This window comes from Ambystoma mexicanum, chromosome 2q (assembly GCF_040938575.1).
Source record: "Ambystoma mexicanum isolate Mex_15411 chromosome 2q, UKY_AmexF1_1, whole genome shotgun sequence".
Classification (NCBI taxonomy): Eukaryota; Metazoa; Chordata; class Amphibia; order Caudata; family Ambystomatidae; genus Ambystoma; species Ambystoma mexicanum.
Window position 1 is genome coordinate 105,668,305 of NC_090924.1, and position 13,272 is coordinate 105,681,576.

Consider the following 13,272-nt stretch of genomic DNA (forward strand, 5'->3'; position numbering starts at 1 on the left):
TCTATACAATGTGTAGGGATGTCAGCAAGCAAAGAAATAGTGACCAACATACAGTTCTGAGCTACTTCCAGCTCGCAGCTTCTTTTCAGCTCACTTCCCCAAGTATAAAACCGTTCCAACAAAATTCTCAAAGTTACTCAAGTTCAGGAGGATACCGTTTTGGCAAGTCTCAGGGTTCCCTTCCCAAAGATTTAGTTTCAATGCCACAAAATATCCTTTATCCTCTTAGGGCACTTTGCCACGTTTGCACCCTCTTTTTATGGTTGGTTTTCATGTAAATATTTTGACTGGGTTCCCATTAATTATGTTTTCAAAGTATATTTCTGTTATGGGTAGTTTTCACTCAATTTGGTATTCAATGTGCCTCTCTTTGAATCCATGTTAAAGTTCCATTCACTTTGGAGTTCAGCATACAATGGTTTTGCTTGGATTTAAAGTTCATTGTTAAAGTTCCATTTTAAAATTCATCGTATAGTGGTTTCAGTTGAAATTAAAGTTCTCTTCCCTTTGAAACTCAATCTATAATAGTTTTGCTTTTTTGTAAAATTTTTATTCAGTTCGGTAGGCATGAGTTGTACTTGAAAACACACTTTTAACTCAACCCACTGTTTAATATTCTTTTACTTTGCTTCAAACGAAATGTCCAGCACTCAGAGACTTTTGAAAACGTGCTTTTTCTTCAACACGCGACCACTCCGATATAAAGTATTCCTTTAGAAAAGTTAAAACGCTTGCGCACCGGGTTTCTCACTCATTAGAAACTCACTGGTCACGTTCCCAACTTTCACAGCATCGCAGAACACGCAGCCTTCTGCTTTTTGAGTCAGTGGTCCAACTCCTGCCCCTCAGGCACTCCTGTGTCGACGTTGGAACACAGGGGAATGAGCATCTTAAACTCACGGGAAAGGGACATCCTCTCGATACAGCTCCCTTAGCAACCTCCAGTCTGCTCCACGGAGCCTCAGCTCCTACTGTTCCCTGATGCTCACACTGGCCTTCCTGCTGCTCTCGTACAATTTGGTCTCCCAGTGGATCCACCAGTGTCTCTCTCCGTCTCTCTCTCTCTCTCTCTCTCTCTCTCTCTCTCTCTCTCTCTCTCTCTCTCTCTCTCTCTCTCTCTCTCTCTCTCTTTCTCTTTCTCTTTCTCTCTCTCTTCCTCTCCCCCAGAGTAAATGTACATGATAGGTTTGTCTCATTTGTTTTGATCAAGTTTAAACAAAAACGTAGTAACTCCATGCGCCAGGTGGGATTAGGGAATCTTCTAATGTAAGGGAGGACATAATTGCTATATTTTTCACACAAGGTGAAGTATTTTGTATTTTTCAAATGACTAAATGACGCTCTAGTTTGGATCCAGTCAGCACGCATTAAGGCATGTTTAACCTCATCAGGATTGTCTATAAGGTTCTGACTAGTACATTCACATTGTTTGTTTGTTTGTTTGTTTATTTATATTGCGCACCAGACCCAAGGGTATTCGGGCGTTCTAATATCTTTTCAGCATCGCCTTGAATATTAGATAGATGGCAATTCTTTTGTGAGATAGCATAATCATGAATATCTGCATACAAAAAAATATCTAGCGGAATTAGAATTAATCTATAAAGTTCCAGGACTTTCCAGTTAAAGTGAATGTAAACCCAGTTCATATCTCAGCCTTGTGATGGGTAGAGACAAGGGTAGAGATAATGTTCTTTTCCAGAAGTGTCCCTCAAGGCAATCCCAATTGATGTTACGGGCACAGGGATTGCATTCCATCCCATATAGGATGGCTGGAATGATTTTTCTTTTGTATAATTTTTTATTAAAGGCATGAGAGAGAATCTACAAAATGAACTTAAGAGTTTGTTTAATTGGCACATGTATTGATGAATCTTGCTGTCAAGTTCTACTGTTAAGTCCTGAAATGACTGACTGGATCTAAAAGTGAGTCCCAAATATTTTGCTGTTTGATCATCTTCAAGGATTTTTGTATGAGAATTATTTTTTTATTTCCTCTTAGTCTTTCTTATGTATGCAGGAGCTTTTGTTTGGGAATGTTGTACTTCGACCCCTTCTTAAGTATGATTTTGTTCATCAGCATTTTCCACACCATTTGAAGCTGATGTTTTTTTTTTTAACTTGAAATGGAATTACGGAAGTCAGTAGAATTGTGGTCATTTCCATGGTGAGGTACCAGGTTTAACTTTTGGCCATCAGCTATCTGGGCGAGTCTCATGAATTCTCCTAGTACAGATGAAGATAAGGGGTGTCATCACCAAAACAGATCTCACCACCTGCAGCTCTCGGTTGTTCTCCTTCATTGGAATCAATATAATTTTGAGCCATTATGGAAAATGTTATATCAGACCACATAAACTCATTACTGATTTTAAACTGACTGAAGTTGTTCGGCAGGTTTCTTATAGTGTCTGTTTGAACCCTATCATTCTGTGGAACTTGCATTGCAATTTCTTTAAATTGAGTATGCATGGCACCATTCAGCCCGACTAATGTGGAATCACAGCTGCTCACCTCCTTAGTTAGTTCCATGATGATGCCGGAATAGGTATGTACTTCCCCTTTCAAAGATTCAAAAATATTTACTAATGAGTTGAGCACGAAGCTCAGAACTGAAAGAGTGGGATCTTGCAATTATCTCAATTGATTTATTACTGAGACGAGAATTGGGACTCCCTCTTCTGTCACCAATTCTTTGACCCAAATCTAATTCAGCGCGTGCTGGTGCGGTTGTCAAAGGGGAGCAATGGACCATTTTAATGTCTATTAAGACCCGCATCTTGGGTGGTTTCAGGATTTTGATCAGAGATGTCATGTATTTCGTTAAACATGTTCTCACGCATGTGTGAGCCATTTATATCAGCATCATTCTTTTGATTTAGCTGAATTGTGCTAACCGCCCAAGAGACATTTTCTAAAGCATTTAGACTGTAGGATCTTGGTTTTCTTTTTTGTGCTAAGTTGTTAATATGACGCTTCATTGTTGAAGTAGAAACAGTGTATTCCAAATTATAATTTATAATACTTTTCACCAAGTGAGTAGGAATAGTAGATAAACAGGGTGGCTCTTCAGTTTCTAAAGTTGCAACTCCTGTTCACAAACCTAATGCCTTATTTTTGTCAATATTATTTGGAACCATTGGAGTATTATTATTATGACTTGCTGAGTATGTTGAATTTACTACAGCCGTCATATAGCCGTTGTTGAAAATGGATTGGTGATCCATTTCGGGGGCTTTCAGATCATCTTTAAATATTGTGCTTTGTAAGTTATACATACTTTAACATGTTAAAAACACAGCGTTCTTTGCTGAAATGATCCGCGTTTGAGTACACCCATGATGAGCATGTGGAAGACGTTGTTGTCTGTCAGGATGGAAATGCAGCGATGCAGTGATTACAAATAAGAGAACAGTTCTTCAAACCTCTATTGTTTGCAGTGAGGCTCAAAGGCAAATTCTGTCCACAGTCGCCCCAACAAGTCCCCGCAATCATCAGGGGGCTGTCCACATGCCAACGCATTAAGGCTCAAAGGCCAGTTCTGCCCACAGTCGCCCCAACGAGTTTCAGCAATCACCAGGAGGGTGTTCGCACACGGTCGCGTTAGGCCTCAAAGGCAAATTCTGCCTACAGTCGTCCTTACAATTTGCTGCAAATAATAAACAGTCACTGCACACGTGTAAGTTTGACTACATGGCAGTCTACAGATCTTTATAAAAACGTCAAACTTTCAACAATGAAATGAGGCAAGACTTACTTTGTGTTGGCTGTGCATGACTGGGAGAAGCCTGCATAAAAGGCGAGGTTTCTTGGACTGAAGGCAGAGTTGACCACTGGACAAAACATCCGACAAAAGAACCGTGAAGAGAAGCTTGCTGCATCCTCCTGGACCGTGGAACTTCCGGTGAAGCCCTGCTGCTGTGCTGAAACTGCTTTTTCGAATCGATTAGAGAAGCTCCGGAGAGGACGACCTCTTCCCTTGGGTTAGTGGGACCAACTAGCAAAAAGACCAACTTTGCTGGAGGACCTTCCCCAACTGGCTGTACTTCCTTGCTGCTGCTGGAATCGAGTGCCGGGGGTCGAGAAATCCATAGTCTAGTTTATCGTCTTTAAGCTAGACCAGAGCTCCAGGGAGATCCCGAGGAGCCTCCCGAAGTAGGACGACCGAAGCCTGAGTCACCTCACCGGAGTGCTGGACTCCAGAAGTGCATCAAGTGTCCAACATTCGCAGTGGTGCTATTTGCCAGTAGCTGAAACCCCATAGTGCCGCTGAACTGAAAAGAGCCCGTAGCCAATGACGACCTTCGAACTGCAGTGCAGGAGTCCTCCAGACGTCCTCCCCCTTGTCCCCATGACTGAGGCCCAGTAACTCGGGATCTGCAAGGGGGGCGTGGCTAGCCGGCATGTGAAGCAGACATGCCCCGCCGGAGCTCTTCTGCCCGATCCTGAACAATGATCCTGAGAGCAGTTCTTTAATGACCTTTCGCGAGCGAAACGCCACAGTGGGACCTACGGAGCCGGGCGCTGCTCCCGCTGAAGATATATTCCTGAAAGGGAGGTCTGTAGGAGGCGGAGGGTGACGACTCCCAGAAGGAGAGGAGCAGACAAAATGGCGCCGAGCAACGCTGAGATGGATTAAGAGAGAGCCCCGCTCCCCAGTGGGGGTGCATCTGGTGCAACTGCAGCGAAAATCGATACAGAGGCATTTTCCGGGGGTCCCGTGCTGACCGACGCAACACCCGACACAGCCCTGCGGGTGCCGGGTGGAGACGAGGGGGCGCTGCTGGCTTCGGGAGGGCGCACGCAGCTACAGGCGGTGGGGAGAGCCCAGAAGTACGGTCGGACTGACATCCGGCCTTTGCGGAGGTGCCCTACTGAGGAAAAGTAAGCAGCTGCCGGAGTGATCGCGGGATAACTGGAGTTGGCGGAAGGGTGGGCAGCCCGTAGTGGGATCTGCTGAGATGCTCCTGCGGGGTTGAGCAATGAGACACCAACGTGACCCCTGATGTGACGCACCCCCGCCCCTGCAAGTGAACTCGACCCCCGACGTTCATAGGGCGCCCGGCGCTCTGGGCGCAGAGGGACCGGACCATAGGACGCGGAGTCAGCCGGCACACGGTAAGACATCTGGAAGTACCGTGTGTGGGCCCGGGCTGCTACAGGCCTGGACTTGCATTGCTCCCCTCCAGGCCTAGACACACTGCACAGTGGGAGAGCAGTGTAAGAAGAGAGGGGTACTCAGCGGCGTTGGAGGCACCAGATCGTGACCTGAGCCCTGCTGGAGAGGGGTACCTTTACTGCCTCCTGACTACTGAATAGGAGATAGTGCCCCCCGCTCATGAAACGATATTGAACTGGGAGCCTTCTTGCCCCTTGATTCTGGAAAGCCTTGCCCTGCCCGGCTGTATACAGATTGAATGCTTGCAGTGTAGCAAGATAGATGGCCGCCCTACCGGCTCCTAAGTAGTGTCTGACCCCTACTCAAGCGAGACTGGTGAGCGCCCACCCAGCACGCAGACCGCCAGTGGACCAGCACAGCGGAGTTACCCCCAGAGACAACGACCCGGGTTAGTACATGAATCTCTCCTAACACCCCAAACCCGGGGTTTTGTGACACCGAAGCAACTCCACAACCTGCATAAGTATTAACACAAAGGCCCAATACTAGGCTGCAAATGCCAGATGGCAGGAAGAAAGCCTCAGCAGCCCACAAACAAGTGATGGCGCAGTCCAAAAAAGGAACGCCGGACAATTACGCTACAAAGGCGAACCTGGCGGAGGAATACCTACCGGGCAATGAACAATCATCAGAAGCTACTCCTGTAAGCCAAGGAGACCCTTCGGAGAGTAGGATACTGGATGCCATCGCTGCAATGCGCTCCTCAATGGATACCCACATAGGAGAAATGAAGAGCGATATGAACCTTCTGCGCCAGGACCTCCGGAACCTGGCAAGCAGGGTGGGCGAAATGGAAGAGAAACTAGAACAAACAGCATCTTCAACCAAAAACCTGGAAAACACGGTCCGTGAAATGTCCGCCCAACTCAAACTGCTACAAGACATGCGGAAGGAAGGGCCCGCCGGAGCAATGTCAGGATTCTTGGCCTTCCGGATGGGTGCAGAAGGAAAAGACCCGACGGAATACATAGAGACCTTATTGCTTCAGGAGATAGGACCGGGCAATCTGTCACAGGGGTTCGCGGTAGAAAGAGCTCACCGAGCCCTCACGATTCCGCTACCGTCGGGAGCCCCACCGCGGCCGATTATCGCGAAGATACTTAATTACCGCGACAGAGAGAAAATACTGGCCTTCTCCAGAGCGGGACGGGGGGGGGGTATCCAGAGAGGGTCAGAATCCTTGGCCATTTGCCCGGACTACACGATGCAAGTACAAAAACGTAGAGCCCAATTTGTGCCGACCAAGGAGAGACTGCGCACCCAAGGCATTAAATATATGCTTCTGTATCCGGCACGGTTGAAAATACTCTACAATGGCAAATCCCTATCCTTCGAGACTCCAGAAGCTATAAATGCCTGGATGGATGAACACAATTTGGGTCAGCTACAAGAGAAGCACCTAGATGGAAACAAGCAAAGGAACGCACTCGTGAATGACTGCTCGCCACGATCACACAAATCTGCTCCCACACCGCACGTGGCGGATGGCAGAAACTCAGCGACACATTACGTCCATCTTAACCAACCACAACCCGGAGACGTGAGTGAAAGTCTCTGGATTTCCAGGCTATACCCACCCCCCTGATCGACCTGGAAATGAACTGAGAGCAGCCTGAGTGCTCACCCACCGCCTCCAGAGATCGACATGGTGGGCACGCCTCTACGGGACCATGCCGCTGGGCGACCAGTTTACAGTTATGCAGTTCTGAGTTTAGTTTGGTTGAAACGTTCACAGGGACTTCTCCACTCTTCAGGACCAAAAAGGGAATTTCACGATTGCTCAACCACCAGAGATCTGGGAACATATGTCTGGACACAGGATGACACCGATGGAAAGCAGCAGCTGACAAAGACTGAAGGGGCCGCGTGCCAATGTCCAAGAGGTAACGACGCAGAGAGGATCGCACGGTGCAGGTGCACCTGCCCTCCCACCTACATGGATGCGCACATGACACGATGGCCGGAACTGCTGGACATACAAGTTGGGCTCTGCCCTTATGAAGCCCAATGGCAGAATATTTGAAAGTGGCTACATGGAATGTGCAAGGCTTGAATAATTATGTAAAAAGGGTGCGTGTACAATCTTATCTCCGCAGAAAGGCCATTCAAGTTGCATTACTGCAAGAGACCCACCTGACGTCTGAAAAGCAGACCAATATATTGGCCAAGTGGAAGGGAAAGGGATACGGCTCAACATACTCTAATTATGCAAGGGGGGTGCTAATATGGTTCGCCCCTGGGGTGGCACATTACATTCTACACAACCACTCTGACTCAGAAGGTAGGGTCATACTAGTACATGGATATATAGGCCAGAGGGAGTTTTGTGTTATAAATACCTACGCACCCAACCAGAACGCCGCCACTTTCTACCATTCACTTTACGCCTAACTGTCCCCTTACAGGGACGCCAGCTGGATATGGGGGCGGGGGGACTTCAATTGTGTGTTAGACCCAGACCTCGACAGGTCAGATTGGCTGTCAAGGCCGCTACCCCCCTCATCCAGGGCTCTGAGATCACTGACGCAGGACCTACAGAAGGTGTGGCGATGGCTCCACAGCGGTGGGAGAGAGTACTCGTACTACTTGGGGGTGCACAACATACACACCAGGATTGATTACCTTTTCACAGGGAGGGAACATCTAGGATATGTAACTGAGGTGCACTCTGTCAGACCCCTCCCCCTTATTTGTCAAGTGGCCACTGTCAGACCACCCCGCACCTATCCCCACATAGAAATTGAGAGCGAAGTCCCTACGGGACGCCGTCTTCACTGAGACTCTTGTCTCCAGACAGAACAGTTCTTTGAACACAACATCAATAGCGTGGACAGTGTAGCCATGGTCTGGGAGGCCTATAAAGTGGTTATAAGAGGGGCGGCTATTGCCACTGCCGGGGGCATCCGGAAAACACTAGAAGATCAAATCTCAACAGTGGAGGCCGAAATTACGCATCTCGAGAGGACAGAAGCCCCTAGCATGGATAGAGAAAGCGCCCTTATGGCACTCCGGCTGAAGTGTATAAAACAGTGGGAAAGACTAGGGGACTTCAGCTTCGCTAAATACACAGAAAAGTTGCACGGTCAAGGGGAAAAGCCGGGCAGAGTGCTGGCCTGGCTGGTTTGCGAGCAGGACCGCAGGGAGGAGGTGACGGAAATACAAGATGAGGAGGGGGAGGTGAAACGGTCACGGGCAGACATAGGCCGGGTTTTCCATAAATTCTACGCCAACCTATATAAAGCAGACACAATCTCACAGCAAACTGAAATTCTAGAAACCCTAGAAGACATGGCATTGCCGACCCTATCAGCGGAACAGCGCGACCAACTAGATAACACAATCGCGTTGGAAGAGATACGAGACGCCATAGCCTCACTACCCACAGGGAAAACCCCCGGCAGCGACGGACTTCCGTCGGAATTCTATAAAGAGTATGTAGACACATTTGCGCCACAACTCCTGAAGGTGCTCCAGGAGGTGTACGAAAAGGGTTCCCTCCCCGACACAATGGAACAGGCACTATTGATTCCCATCCTGAAACCTGGGAAAGATGAATCTTATAGACCCATAGCCCTGATAAATCAGGATGCTAAAATCCTCACTACTGTGCTTGCGGACAGACTACGGAGGGTGGTAAACACGCTGGTTCACCCGGACCAGACTGATTTTGTACCGGGCCGAGCAACCACCGCAAACCTGAGGCGCCTGCAGGGAGTGATAGACAGGATGCGAAATATAACGGAGGGTTGCACGGTGGCGGTACTAGATGCCATAAAGGCCTTTTATTCCATCCGCTGGGAGTGGCTGTTCGCTGTGTTGGAGCGTTATGGGATAGGCCAAGGCTCCATGCGATGGATACGCCTGCTAACATTTACCACAATTTTGCAGACACCCACAGAGCCAATACACTCAGAGCAAAGCAGGGCATAGAAACCTCCATTAAACTAAGCTACCCGTGGCAGTGGCGGGCGGATATCCCTAATAAAAATTATAGTCCTACCCAGACTCCTTTACCACTTTGTAAACGTGCCGTTTCTCATTCATAGGGCATTTTTCACAGACCTGAACGTGTTGCTGAGTGGGTTTATATGGGGTGCGGGAAGGAGGAGAGTGGCTATGGACACACTTTGTAAAGATTATCCAGAGGGAGGCATGTACCTACCACACTTTGAACTGTACTACTTGGCAGCTCAGCTCCAACATGTAGCAAACTGGCTGGCAGATACGGACACTGTTGAACATGCCCTCCTAAATGGTAATGTAGCGCCATTTCTCCTGAGGGAAGTACTGTGGCTGGACTGCAGAAGAATTGGACAACCCCCAACACTCCTACAACTGGGTCTACAGATATGGAAACGGACAAAAATACTGCTGAAAACGCAAGAACCCTACTCCTCCCAGATACCACTGGCAGCACTCCATGGAAACAGCAGAGAACACCTTAAGCAGAGTAGAGCATACTGGGAGAGCCGAGGCATAGTCACAATAAGAGATTGGGCCCCGGAAGGACTAAAGCTAGACTTTCAAGATATGATTGAGACTTATGGGCTACACCCAGGCCAGTTTATTACCTATGCCAGACTCACTAACCAACTGGATGCAAGATGGCCATCCCTGGGGGAGCCATACACCGACAACCCCACCCTGCACATGCTTTTCGATGTTACGGAAGGGGGGCACATGGTCTCTAGAATATACCAGACGTTGACGGAGGAGATTCCCTGGGACAAAAACAAAGGCAGACCAATGTGGGAAACGATATTGAATAGGGAGCTCACAGATGCAGAGTGGAAGAAAGCAAAGTTATACCCAAAAAAGGTGTCCCGAAATGCCAGGCTGAAACAGCTGCAATTTTACATACTCCACGGGGCATACCTAACCCCAGCCACACTGTCTCGCTTTCCGGGCGCCACAGTGCATTTCTGTCCCAAATGCGATGAGGAGAGAGCGGACCTTGGTCACATGTTTCGGTACTGTCCAGTAATCCAAAACTATTGGCAAAGTATCGAACAACGCTTGAGAAGTAAAGGGATAAAAGGACAGACGTGGACCATAGAGGCCTGTCACCTGGGCATCTATAACTACCCGAACAAATAAAAAGCAACGAAAAAGATGATAAACATGGCATGGCTACTAGCAAAAAGACGGATAGCAATGAAATGGAAGGCGAGGGAAGGCCCGGACTTAGATGCATGGTGGAAAGGCCTTGGAAGATGGACGGTGGCGGAAACAGCAGTTTGGCAAGAGGCCTTGAGAGTGGGGAGAAGAGAAAGTTCTGTCGACATTGTGGCATGGAACGCGCTTATACACTAACTATTTTCCTCCCCAGACAACAAGCCCCCTTAGACACTCAATTGTAACAGGACCTGAAAGCAACATCGAGAATGAATTTGAGGACTAAAAGCTGCGATGCATAGACCGTTCCCTGAACACGAATCGGCAGCATTCGGAACTGGTGGAGAGGCTCCTGTGTACTAGTTTGGGATGTTGGGTTAGGGATGGGGTGGATAAGGGGAGGACGGGGAGGGGAGAGGGGAGTTGCGGGATGGGTTGATACCTCTTGGGATATGGCACGAGATACTTGGCTTTGTTACGTTATTAAACTAAAAATAATAAAATACATTAAAAAAAAACTCGGGATCTGCAAGACTGCAACCAGAACAGAAGCCAGCTGGATCCTCTTCTTCGAACCTAAGGTACTGTTCTGTCTAAGGGGTACTAACCTCTTTGTCTGTAGCTTGCATTATCTCACTTGAGACTTGCAGCAGCTGCCTTTTGCAGAATTGTTCTCAGCTCTGACTTTCACATGTCTAACAGCTTGTGGCCCAACACTGATTTTCTACAAACTCTCTAACTTTGTGCAAGACTTTTGTGCTATCTGAAGAAGTGCCTCAGCTCCATAGACATTGTTCAAATTGACTTTGGCTGTCCTGGCTCCCTGGCAGACTCTTCTGTCCCATTGACTTTGATTCTAACTGTCCCTCATAGGTGGTGCACAAGTTTAACTTGTATTGCTGAGAAAGATCTAATCTAGACTTCATTGGGAGACTGCAAAGTGCTCACATACTCTGAGAACCCGTTGACCTTTTTCCTTCCCTAACCTTTTTCCCTTTCCACAACTTCAGAATTTTACCAAGTGCAAAAGTGATATATAAATGCCAATACTGTTCTAATAATTGAAGTCACCTCAGGGTGAAGGAAGTGTGTAGTTATCATCTCCAATGAGTATCTACTTGCTTAACTTGATTCTGAGAACGTGTTATGAAGTTTATTTTTATTGTTGCATATTGCCCTTTTTAAAGAAGGCTTATTTAAAGCTGACCGTTAAATATATAAATAATAATTTTACTAGAAAACCTTGCGTGTAAGCGTTATTTGGATACTTGTATGTGTGGATTTCGATGCTACAGCTCTACCCTTCTTGAGATAAGTCTGGTTGCTCAGTCACTCTACCAATAGGTGGGTTACCCAATACCAAGAGGACAAGACTGGTGTAGTCTCCCACAGGGTTACTGCATATAATCTTGCCTAACAGCAGGCACAGCAGAACACTTCCTGAAACACTTAGGTAACATTATTGAGTAGCACTGGATGGATTGGTAGGGTCAGCTAGGGAGGATGGAGAAAGGGTGAGCACTCCCTCTTCGGCAAGTAATTGAGGTTCTCTTCTTGATTCCAGATCTCTGGGTGTAAATAAAAGGTTCTAGGTTCAGGTTAGTCTCTGGGGTTCATATAAAAGACTCTGGGTATTTCCCCTTCTCTGTTGTTCATTCTTCACTCATCCTTTTGGCTTTTGGGTAAGCTCCTCTGGTTCTTATTCGCATCTCTTGGGCCATACATGCCCTTCCACGGTAAACCTTGGTAATAGCAGGAGTGGGCAGTGTAATAGCTGCTAACATCAGGAAACTGGCCCCCAGAGATTCTCTATAGGCTGAATCTGCTTCTCCTTGCCACCTCCCTGTTTTAGGAACCTCGCTATAGTTCCTGACACCTCTACCGCCTTCAATTGAAACTGTCTCATGCTTCTCTTTCAGTCCTCTACTCTCCTCCTCCTCCTTTCAACCATCTAAAAGCACCGCCAGGCTCTTGTGCTACCCCTGATGACTTTTCACACCCCCTTTGGTCAGGGTGACCCTCCCTCCCTCATAATACTTTGATTGTCACTTCCGACCTTCTCCCACTCAATATTTCCTCCTCCTCTACAACTCTGCTTCCAACCTCCTACTTGATCCACTCCTCTGGCGTCTCCTCCAAACACCTCATTGTATACACTGCTCAATTCTCCCTCCAATCTCCTCTGTGATACTCCTGAACACTCTCCTCCTCTTCTGTTGTTTCTTCCATCCTCCTCCTGAGTACACTCCTCCTCTTTCTTAATGTCACCTCAAGCCTCCTTCTGAAGACTCTCCGATTCTCTCTGTAAATATCAATCTCCTTTACATGCTTTCCTACTTCCAACTTTCATTGAGCTATTTCACTAACCACCTCACTCCTTCTGTTTCTCCACACCCCACTATACTCATTATCAACACAAACTTCCTCTCCTGCTGTCTGGTAACTTCCCTGCAGCCTCTTTCCTCCTGCTCTCTCCACATGCCACCTCCAACTCTCCTTCTCAGTCTATATAATCAGGCTTTAGCAGCTTCCATCTTCTGTTGTGCTGTGAAAAGGCCTTTATGTGGGGCTTGATTTGAATTGCTGCAGCCTGATTGGCTGAAGTGATCACATGCTGGATCTGAGCATTTGCAGAGTACAGTTGACCTTGAAGTGCTTAAATGGGGCTGGGCCATCTTGGCTTCCATTCTGTAATTTTCTTCCCAGTGTGCAGGTTACATTACCCCTCTTTTTCCATACTGAGTGCAATGATGGAATGGGCTGCAAGGGCCTCTATCCCTTTGTATGCCTGCAGCAATAAGGGAGACATGAGCTATACCCCTTCCCCGTCTTTCCTAAGTGTGTAGAAGAAAAGGAGCTTTCTCTAAAGGTTCCTCGGTTGTATGGGTGGAGGCTGTGCTTTCTGCCCCTCTGGCTCTTAATTGAGCGTGCAGTGTGAGTTCTTCATGGGCTTTCACTGTACAGGAGGAGGAAAACAT

General features: G+C 47.5%; 1 protein-coding gene across 3 annotated transcripts in view; it reads left to right on the top strand.

Annotated features, from left to right (window-relative positions):
• C2QH8orf33 (chromosome 2q C8orf33 homolog) overlaps positions 1–13,272 on the top strand; it is a 429,781-nt gene that overhangs the window by 322,010 nt on the left and 94,499 nt on the right. The gene's annotated exons all lie outside the window — the stretch shown is intronic.